The 10,526-nt window shown below is 45.1% G+C and overlaps 1 pseudogene; it reads right to left on the reverse strand.

Annotated features, from left to right (window-relative positions):
* Window positions 1–1,676: 1,676 nt before the first annotated feature.
* On the reverse strand, window positions 1,677–1,772 carry LOC112635717 (annotated as a pseudogene).
* Between the last annotated feature and the right edge of the window lie 8,754 nt (window positions 1,773–10,526).

The raw sequence follows: 10,526 nt of genomic DNA on the forward strand, positions 1-10,526 counted from the left end.
ACGCCATTCTCCGGCCTCAGCCTCCCGAGTAGCTGGGACTACAGGCGCCCGCCACCTCGCCCGGCTAGTTTTTTGTATTTCTTAATAGAGACGGGGTTTCACCGTGTTAGCCAGGATGGTCTCGATCTCCTGACCTCGTGATCTGCCCGTCTCGGCCTCCCAAAGTGCTGGGATTACAGGCTTGAGCCACCGCGCCCGGCCCACTTTAACTTTTTTGTGTATAAATTTGTTCTGACCAGGAGGCAGTCCTGAAGTCTGTGAACCTGCTCTGATTCTGGGGGCTGCCTGACCTACGAATACTTCATTGCTCAATCAAGCTCCTTTAAATTTAATTCGGCTGAAGTTTTTCTTTTATTAGGGCAAACCTGACTCCCTCTATTCAAAGTCACCCTTCTGCTCACTAAGATAAATGCACATCTGATTGCCTCCTTCAGAGAGGCTAATCAGAAACTCAGAAGAATACAACCATTTGTCTCTTATTTACTTATGACCTGGAAGCCCCTTCCCTGCTTTGAGTTGCCCAGCCTTTCCAGACTGAATCAATGTTTATCTTACATATGTTAATGATGTCTCATGTGTCCCTAAATGTATAAAACCAAACTGTGCTCTGACTACTTTGGGCACATGTCGTCAGGACCTCCTCAGGTTGTGCCACAGGCACGCATCCTCAACCTTGGCAAAATAAACTTCCTAAATTAACTGAGACCTGTCTCAGATTTTCAGGGTTCACACTTTTCACATTCCTATTATACAAGGGTGTATGTAACAGATGTCGCTTTTTTACAAATTATATTTTACATAATACATTTACAATTTTAGGTTGTCTACATCGTAAGCACACAACAAGTGCTTATTAGTGGTGAAGCAGTGTAAACAATACCTGCTTATTTTTGAGTGTGATACAGCCTAGTGGACCTGTATATGTGTTTATAAGTTTAAGGTAACATGTTTACTTACAAATTGCTCCTTCTCACCCCATCCAACACCTCTCAGAAAATAATTCAGGATGATAGAATATATTACATTACTCTGAATTTATACATCATATCACCTTATAATTTATTTATTAATTACATTTATTACAATGTCCTTAAGATAAATTCCTAGCAGTGGGATTTTTAAATGAAAGGATTATATACATATTAAATTTGGATAGTTAATCCTAAATTGTCCTCCAGAAAGGTTATACCAATTTACACTCTCGCCAAGTATTGCCACCATATTTTTAAGGTTGCCTAGTATTCTGTCATGTAGATGTACCATAATTAAAATGCTTTAAAAGTGCCTGCCCAGGCCAAGCGCAGTGGCTCAAGCCTGTAATCCCAACACTTTGGGAGGCCGAGGTGGGTGGGTCACAAAGTCAGGAGATCGAGACCAGCCTGGCCAACACAGTGAAATCCAGTCTCCGCTAAAAATACAAAAAATTAGCTGGGCATGGTGGTGGACACCTGTAATCCCAGCTACTTGGGAGGCTGAGGCAGGAGAATCACTTGAACCTGGGAGGCGGAGGTTGCATTGAGCCGAGATGGTGACATTGCACTCCAGCCTGGGTGACAGTGCTAGACTCCATCTCAAAAAAAAAAAAAAAGTGCCTGCCCTCCTTTTTCTCTTTCTCTCCCTCTTCCTCTCCTTCTCCTTCTCTTCTCCTCCTTCTCCTTCTTCTTTGTCATTGTCGTCATCAGACAGGTAATGTGCCAACGTTGTAAAAAGGTGGCACATCTCATATTTGTGCATGAACACCCAATCATCATGGGTATGACCCACAAAAGGATTGTGTGTGCTATTATTATTGCTGTTATTACTACATATTTTCACTTTTTTGCTAATATTATTATATCATATTATTGATGTTTTCTTGGCACTTTTTCTATTTTCTTTTCTTTTTTTGAGAGAGGTTTTCACTCTGTTGCACAGGTTTGAGTGCAGTGGCATGATCACAGCTCACTGCAGCCTCAAACTCCTGGGCTCAAGCAATCCTCCTGCCACAGCCTCCTGAGTATCTAGGACTACAGGAGTGTGCCATCATGCCTGGCTAATTTTTAAAATTTTTTGTAGAGACAGAGTCTTGTTATGTTGCCCATGCTGCTCTCAAAGTCCTGGCTTTCAGTGATCGTCCCACCTTGGCCTCCTAAAGCACCATCTTCTTTTTTATTAAAAAATATGGCTGGGCGAGGTGACTCACGCCTGTAATCACAGCACTTTGGGAGGCCAAGGCAGGTGGATTGCTTGAGCCCAGGAGTTTGACACCAGCCTGGACAACATGGTGAAACCCCGTTTCCACACATACACACAAATCCCCAAAAATTAGCCCGGTGGGGTGATGCACGCCTGTAGTCTCAGCTTCTCAGGAAGCTGAGGTGGGAGGATCTCTTTAAGCTCTGGAGGCCGAGGCTGCAGTGAGCCGAGATCACGCCACTGCACTTCAGCCTGGATGACAGAGCGAGACTCTATCTCTTTAAAAACAAACAAACAAACAAACGAACAAAAAAATGGACATGGTGGCTCACGCCTGTAATCCCAGCACTTGGGCAGGCCGAGGCAGGCGGATCACCTGAGGTCAGGAGTTTGAGACCAGCCTGGCCAACGTGGTGAAACCCCATCTCTACTAAAAATACAAAAAAATTAGCCAGGTGTGGTGGCAGGCCACTGTAGTCGGGAGGCTGAGGCAGAAGAATCACTTGAACCTGGGAGGCGGAGGTTGCAGTATGCCAAGATCGCGCCACTGCACTCCAGCCTGGGTGACAAGGGCAAAACTCCACCTCAAAAAAAAAAAAAAATGGGGCTCATGCCTGTAATCCCAACACTTGGGGAGGTAAAGGCAGGAGGATACCTTGAGCCCAGAAGTTCGATATCAGCCTAGGCAAAACAGGAAAATCCTTTCTCTATTAGAAAACAAGCAAACAAACAAATAAAACAGTACTTGTCTCTTTTTTGTTTGTTTGTTTGTTTTGTAAGACAGAGTCCCAGTTGCTCGGGAGGCTGAGGCACGAGAATCACTTGAATCTGGGAGGTGGAGGTTGCAGTAAGCCTAGATCACACCACTACACTCCAGCCTGGGCGACAGAGCGAGACTCCATTTCAAAACAACAACAACAAAGACAAAAAAAACAAAAACAAAGAGTATCCTTTGTGAAGCTGTGAAAAGTATTAATTTTGTTAAATCTCAACCCTTCAGTGAACATCTTTTGAAATTCTGTCTAACAAAATGGGAAGCATGCATAAAGTGCTTTTGCTCCCTACCAAAGTCTGGTTGTTTGTAAGAAAAGCCCTTGTGTTATTTAGACACAAGCTGAACTAGCCAATTTTTTTCAGTGAACACATTTTTTACTTGAAAGTATAATGAACTATGTTTATTGAGTCTTGAGTATTTGGCAGACAGTTTTACAAAAATAAACAAAGTAAGCCTGTCACTTCAAGGAAAACAACTTAACATTATTTGTTGGCAACGATAAAGTTAGAACTTTCAAGCCAAAAATAGAATTTTGTACCTGCCACCCGAGCTTGCCAGTTTCCCAATACTTAAAGACTTTTCTGATGAGATTGGTGGTGATATTAATGAATGTTATTTTTAAAACGTTGTATAGTGAAATGTGGCAACATTTGGAAGCTTTGCATGGCTCAGTGAACCAATGTTTTCCAAATGACCAATTCGTTGATGATACAAAATCATGCACGGGTAAAAAAAATCCAATCAAAGTGCAAGATAGATTTTCATATAACCCAGAGCAGAAAAGGCTTATTGATATGGTTTCAGAGTTTAAGTTGCAGCTAACCTTTAAGAAACAAATATTTCAGCCTGGGCAACATTGGGAGTTGCTGTCTCTACAATTTTCTTTTTCTTTTTTAATTTAGTCAGCTGTGATGGCACCTCCTTGTAGTCCCAAGTACTTAGGAGGCGGAGGTGGAAGGATCATTTGAGCTCAGGAGGTCAAGGCTGCAGTGAGCTATGATTGTACCACTGCACTCCAGCCTGGGTGTCAGAGCAAGGTCCTGTCTCAAGAGAAAAAAAAAAAGTAAGAAAGAGAGAAGAAAGAGAGAAAGAGAGAGAGAAAGATGGAGGGAGGAAGGACTATTTGTTGAGTGTGGTGTAAAATAAACAAAGATTGTCCCTAATTGTCTGAAAAGGCAACTAAACCCTGCATCATACAACTACATAGCTAGAGTTCTTGTTTTTTGTTTTTTTAAACATGGAGTCTCACAATGTTGCCTAGGCTGGCCTCAAACTCCTGGGCTCAAGTGATCCTACTGCTTCGGCCTCTGGAGTAGCTTGGACTACAGGTACAGTGGCTCAGAATTCTTCATATAGTTTAGCCAAAATAACGTATCACAAATATATTGAATAGGCCGGGCGCGGTGGCTCAAGCCTGTAATCCCAGCACTTTGGGAGGCCGAGACGGGCGGATCACAAGGTCAGGAGATCGAGACCATCCTGGCTAACCCGGTGAAACCCCGTCTCTACTAAAAAATACAAAAAACTAGCCGGGCGAGGTGGCGGGCGCCTGTAGTCCCAGCTACTCTGGAGGCTGAGGCAGGAGAATGCCGTGAACCCGGGAGGCGGAGCTTGCAGTGAGCTGAGATCCCGCCACTGCACTCCAGCCTGGGCGACAGAGCGAGACTCCGTCTCAAAAAAAAAAAAAAAAAAAACAAATATATTGAATATATATTGAATGGAGGCCAGGGTGGTGGCTCACGCCTATAATCCCAATGCTTTGGGAGGCTGAGCTGGGTGGATCACTTGAGCCCAGGAGTTCAAGACCAGCCTGAACAACATAGTAAAACCCCATCTCTAGAAAAAATACAAAAAAATTAGCCAGGTGTAGTGGTGCACACCTGTAGTGCTAGCTATTCAGGGGGCTGAGGTGGGAGGATCACTTGAACCTGGAGGCTGAGGCTGCAGTGAGCCATAATGGCACTACTGCACTCCAGCCTAGGCAACAGAGTGAGACTCCATCTCAAAAATAAACAGGCCAGACACGGTGGCTTGTGCCTGTAATCCCAGCACTTTGGGAGGCCGAGGCGGGTGGATCACAAAGTCAAGATAGTGAGACCATCCTGACCAACATGGTGAAACCCCATTTCTACTAAAAATATCAAAATCAGCTGGGTATGGTGGCACACGCCTGTAGTCCCAGCTACTTGGGAGGCTGAGGCAGGAGAATTGCTGGAACCTGGGAGGTGGAGGTTGCAGTGAGCCGAGACCACGCCACTGCATTCCAGCCTGGCGACAGAGTGAAACTCCGTCTCAAAAAAACCCAAAAACCCAAAAAACTAACAAAAAACACAGAAAAGCAAATATATTGAATGGAGAAATAGATATGAGAGTTCAGCTGTTTTTTAATTATTAACCCACACACTAAAGAGATTTGCAAAAGTTTAAAACAACGTCTCTTCTCACTATTTTTTGTTTTAGAAGATATAATAGTTTAAAAATATATATTTATGTTAAAATTAGTGGTTTTATCATTATTTAACATGAATTTATAAGTATACATTTACAGTTTTTCTGTTTTAATTTCTTTTCTTCTTCTTTTTTTTTTTTTGAGACAGGGTTTCTGTCACCCAGACAAGTGCAGCAGTGAAATCATAGCTCACTGCAGCCCAGAACTAGGCTCAAATGATCCTTCCCTCTCAGCCTACTGAGTAGCTGGAACCACAGGTGCATGCTATCACACCTGACTAATTAAAAAAAAAATTTGGCCGAGCATGGTGGCTCATGCCTATAATCTCAGCACTTTGGGGGGTCAAGACAGGTGGATCGGCTGAGGTCAGGAGTTCGAGACCAGCCTGGCCAACATGGTGAAACCTTGTCTTTAATAAAAATACAAAAATTAGCCAGGCATGGTGATGTGCCCCTGTAATCCCAGCTACTCAGGAGGCTGAGGCAAGAGAATCACTTGAACCTGGGAGGTGGAGGTTGCAGTGGGCTGAGATTGTACCACGGTACTCTAGCCTGGGCAACAGAGTGAGACTCCATCTCAAAAAAATTTTTTTTGTTTTTGCTTTTTTTTTGTTTTTAGAGATTCGGTCTTGCTGTGTTGCGCAGGCTGGTCTCAAACTCCTGGGCTCAAGTGATCCTCCCACTTTGGCCTCCCAAAGTGCCAGGATTACAGGTGTGAGCCACCTTGTCCAGCCTCAATTTCTAATATGGTAAATATCAATAGATATTAACCCACAAGGCCAGGTGCTGTGTCTTACACCTGTAATCCTGGCACTCTGGGAGGCTGAAGTGGGCAAATCACTTGAGGTCAGGAGTTTGAGACCAGCCTGGCCAACATGGTGAAATTCCATCTCTACTGAAAAAAATACAAAAATTAGCCAGGAGAGGTAGCACATGCTAGTAATCCCAGCTACTTGGGAAGCTAAGGTATGAGAATTGCTTGAACCCAGGAGGCAGAGGTTGCAGTGAGCTGAGATTGTGCCACTGCACTCCAGCCTGGGCGAGAGCGAGACTCTGTCTCAAAAAAAAAAAAAAAAAAAAAGATATTAGCCCACAAAAGCTAATGCCCTTTGTAGTTCCCGATAATTTTTTTTTTTTTTTTTTTTTTTTTAGATGGAATTTTGCTCTTGTTGCCCAGGCTGGAGTGCAATGGCGCGATCTTGGCTCACCGCAACCTCCACCTCCCAGGTTCAAGCAATTCTCCTGCCTCAGCCTCCTGAATAGCTGGGATTATAGGCGCCCACCACCACGCCTGGCTAATTTTGTATTTTTAGTAGAGACACGGTTTCTCTCCATGTTGGTCAGACTGGTCTCGAACTCCCGACCTCAGGTGATCCACCCACCTCGGCCTCCCAAAGTGCTGGGATTACAGGCATGAGCCACCATGTCTGGCCTATAATTTTTAAGTATGTAAAGGAGTCCTGGGACTAAGAAGTTTGAGAACCATTGCTTTAAAGCCCCTAAATGACTCTCCCTATTACAACCCTTTTCCTCCCCCACCAGTTGCTACTATCCAGGGTTTTAAATATTGCCTTTCTTTTTCTTCTAGTTTATCATATATATTCTATATATGTATGGATACATTGGTGTCTGCCAAGCAAGTCTTATTGATGGAATGGTTGCCTGAGCTCAGTTTCCCCCATATAATATTGTTCATGAAGCCCCTACTCAGAGGATTAGCATTAGTCCAGTCCTTGTTTTTGTTGTTGCCTTTGGGACACTTCTCATTCATGTAATCAAAAGACCTTGGTACAATAAAGTTCCAGTCCATCAAAGTTTGGTTAGTTGTGGTTGTGACACTCTGCCAGAGTCAGTTAAAACAGGCCATTTCCACCTCCCTGCCACACAGAGGGTGCCAGATGCTCAGTAAGCCTGAGCTCGCATTCTGCTGGTGTGCTGGTGTGCACTGTGGCATTGGGAATGCTGGTGTGGTTTACTACTTGCAGGACAAGAAGGTCATTCTGGTCAGCAGCAAAATGAGGTCTAGGGTGGCAGATCCAGCGCTGCTTCAGGTTATCCTTTGTGGCCACAGTTTGGGAGAGCCTAACAAAAGTTTTTTTGTTTCCAGACCTCTGCTGCCATTTTCTTGTGAAAAAAGCAGATGGACAGGTTAGTGCCCCACCCTCCATCCTCGGGGTCTCATGCATTCCCTACCTATCAGACGGGCTTCACCTGGGTTAGTGTAGCAACTCCATCTGTCTTTCTCTTCCTGAGGCTGTTAACCTCTATGGGCACCCGTTGCCCTCATTGCTTGACTCAGACCTTTCTGCCTTAGTTGTCCAGTCCAGGAAGGGAGGTCACATCCTATACAAACTTGACATGTTTGAACATGTTGCTCACCTGAATGGAAGAATCAGGCATCCCCAGCACAGCTTGAGGGACCTAGCACCCTGGTATTTCTGGGTCCCATTCCCCACTCCTGTGGGATCACAAAGAGTGGAGTCACTCAGTGAAGCCTCACTTCCAGATTAGAGTTGGGGTGCCTTCTCTGGGCTACTATGGCAGCCTGAAGTGCAAACCACCCCCAAGGTGTGCACTCTAAAGGGAAAAAGGAAAAAGAATGTCTGGGAACACTAAGATTGGGATTTCAAAGGTGCAGCCTAGCAGGTGGCTGCCTGGTCCACCAACACCCCTACTAAACTCAGTGTCTCTCAACATGCACCATGGTGCTGTTTCCCTTGCACTGGAGTGTAGAGTTTAGTGTCAATACTGCCCTAGTCAGACAGAGGTGCCATCCCATTAGCAGGCCAGCTTGATGTCTTTCTTCAGTTGTTGTGTCAGCTAGGTGTCTCATCATTAAAAGTCTTCATTCAAAGGATGATGAGGTGTATGTATTTAATGAGAGAGTGCCCACTGGCAAGTTGCTTGGTCAGTGAAGCATGTTTCTTGGTCAGAGTAAAGTCCCATAGGGCATCCAAAAACATGACCTAAGTTCCTCTCAAGGGTGGAGGGTGGTCATGTTAGACCCAGCATCCACATGAGTGATGTATATTTGTCTCTTTCAGGCAGCAAGTCCTTGTCCCTACACAAGGGTTCCTTTAACAGTCCGGTCTCCTAGTTGCCATTCTCCTGACCAGGTGGCTAGGCTGTTGGCAATGGCCCTTGAATCAGTGAAAATGAATGGATGGCTGCTGCAGCCTGGTGGATCCCATCTGCTTGTTGTTTCACAGAGCCATCAGTAAAACATGCCATGCCAGCACTAGGCATGTCTCTGAGGTCTGAGTCTTGGGCTACAGATAGCCACAGAATGAGCCAAAGCATCCTTTACAGGTCACTTGGTCCCTTGTGGTAAGCTGGCCATTTGTCCCTGAAGCCTACTGGTCCCTTGGGATCCTGGCTGGGCCCTATCTTGAATGTACCATTTCCATTTGATAATTGCACTCTGTTGAACCTATCCAGTTTTATTGGTGGGATTTCTAAGCACCCAAGTGATAACTGGCAATTCAGGTCACAGCATCAACACGTGACACTCCAGCTGTAAGATGCTGTTTCCACCAGGGCCCAGAAGCAAGTATGGAGTAGCCATTTAAAATGGTTATGTCTCATGCTGTTTCAAGCAAGTTACATGCCCCAAATCTGTGAGGCTGGTGCACCCCAGTGGCAGTTTGCTGTTGCCACAGACTCTAATCAGTGCGTATGGAGGTTGGGATACCTGAAATTCCATCAGACTAGCAGGCATTGCCTTTAAAGGTTTTAGTGCAGCACTGCTTTTGTTGAATAACCCATTGGGGCTTGGGTAGCTGGGTGGCAGGTAGGAGTGAATTTGTCCCACTGTTATAGCTCGAATTTTCAGGTGTGAGGGGGCATACCCTCTCAGGCAAGTGCTTTTAAAGGTTTTAAAGGCAGTGACTGGGCCATGGCTTCCTGAAAGTCTTCCAAGGCCTATTGCTGCAAAGAACCCTTTTCAAAGTTGGCCACTTTGCTGATGACCTTGACTAAAAAGGCCAAGAGAACACCTGGGTGGGGTACATACTGTCTTTGGTACTCAAAGAGGCCTACCAGCTGTTGGGGCTCCTTTTTATTAGTGGGTACTGTCAGGGTTAAACGTTTTTGCTTGACAGTATCTGGGATACTTTTTTTTTTTTTTTTAAAGACAGGATCTGGCTCTATCACCCAGGCTGGAGTGCAGTGGTGTCACTGTAGCATTGACCTCCCTGGCTCAGGCAATCCTCCCACCTCGGCTTCCTAAGTAGCTAGGACATGCCACCATGTCCAGCTAATTTTTTGTATTTTTTTTGTAGATACAAAAATGTTGCCCAGCTGGTCTCAAACTCCTGGGCTCAGGCAATCCTCATGCCTCGGCCTCCCAAAGTGCCAGGATTACAGATATGAACCACTGCACCCAGCATGGATACTTTTTTTTAATGTTAAGATTTTATTTACAAGATTTTTTGTTGTTGTTGTGTGAAAAGTAAAAAATGCTGTTCCAATCTTGGTGTAACTGGTAGCCATGGACGGTTGACTTACCAATCACAGCTATCCATGTTATAGCAAGAGTTTTACACAGAAACCTATCAGCGCTTACAATTTTGTTGGGGTTAAGTCCTGAAGCATGGTGGTGGATTACCAAGAGTGACTAAATAGAAGAAGGTGGAATGTCACTGGAACTATTCTTTTTTTTTTTTTTTTTTTTTTTGAGACGGAGTCTCGCTCTGTCGCCCAGGCTGGAGTGCAGTGGCCGGATCTCAGCTCACTGCAAGCTCCGCCTCCCGGGTTTACGCCATTCTCCTGCCTCAGCCTCCCGAGTAGCTGGGACTACAGGCGCCTGCCACCTCGCCCAGCTAGTTTTTTGTATTTTTTTTTTTTTTAGTAGAGACGGGGTTTCACCGTGTTAGCCAGGATGGTCTCGATCTCCGGACCTCGTGATCCGCCCGTCTGGGCCTCCCAAAGTGCTGGGATTACAGGCTTGAGCCACCGCGCCCGGCCTTAGTTTTTTGTATTTTTTAGTAGAGATGGAGTTTCACTGGGTTAGCCAGGATGGTCTCGATCTCCTGACCTTGTGATCCGCCCGTCTCGGCTTCCCAAAGTGCTGGTATTACAGGCTTGAGCCACCGCGCCTGGCCATACTGGAACTATTCTTAGGCTCTTT

This window comes from Theropithecus gelada, chromosome 11 (assembly GCF_003255815.1).
Source record: "Theropithecus gelada isolate Dixy chromosome 11, Tgel_1.0, whole genome shotgun sequence".
In the NCBI taxonomy this organism is placed as follows: domain Eukaryota; kingdom Metazoa; phylum Chordata; class Mammalia; order Primates; family Cercopithecidae; genus Theropithecus; species Theropithecus gelada.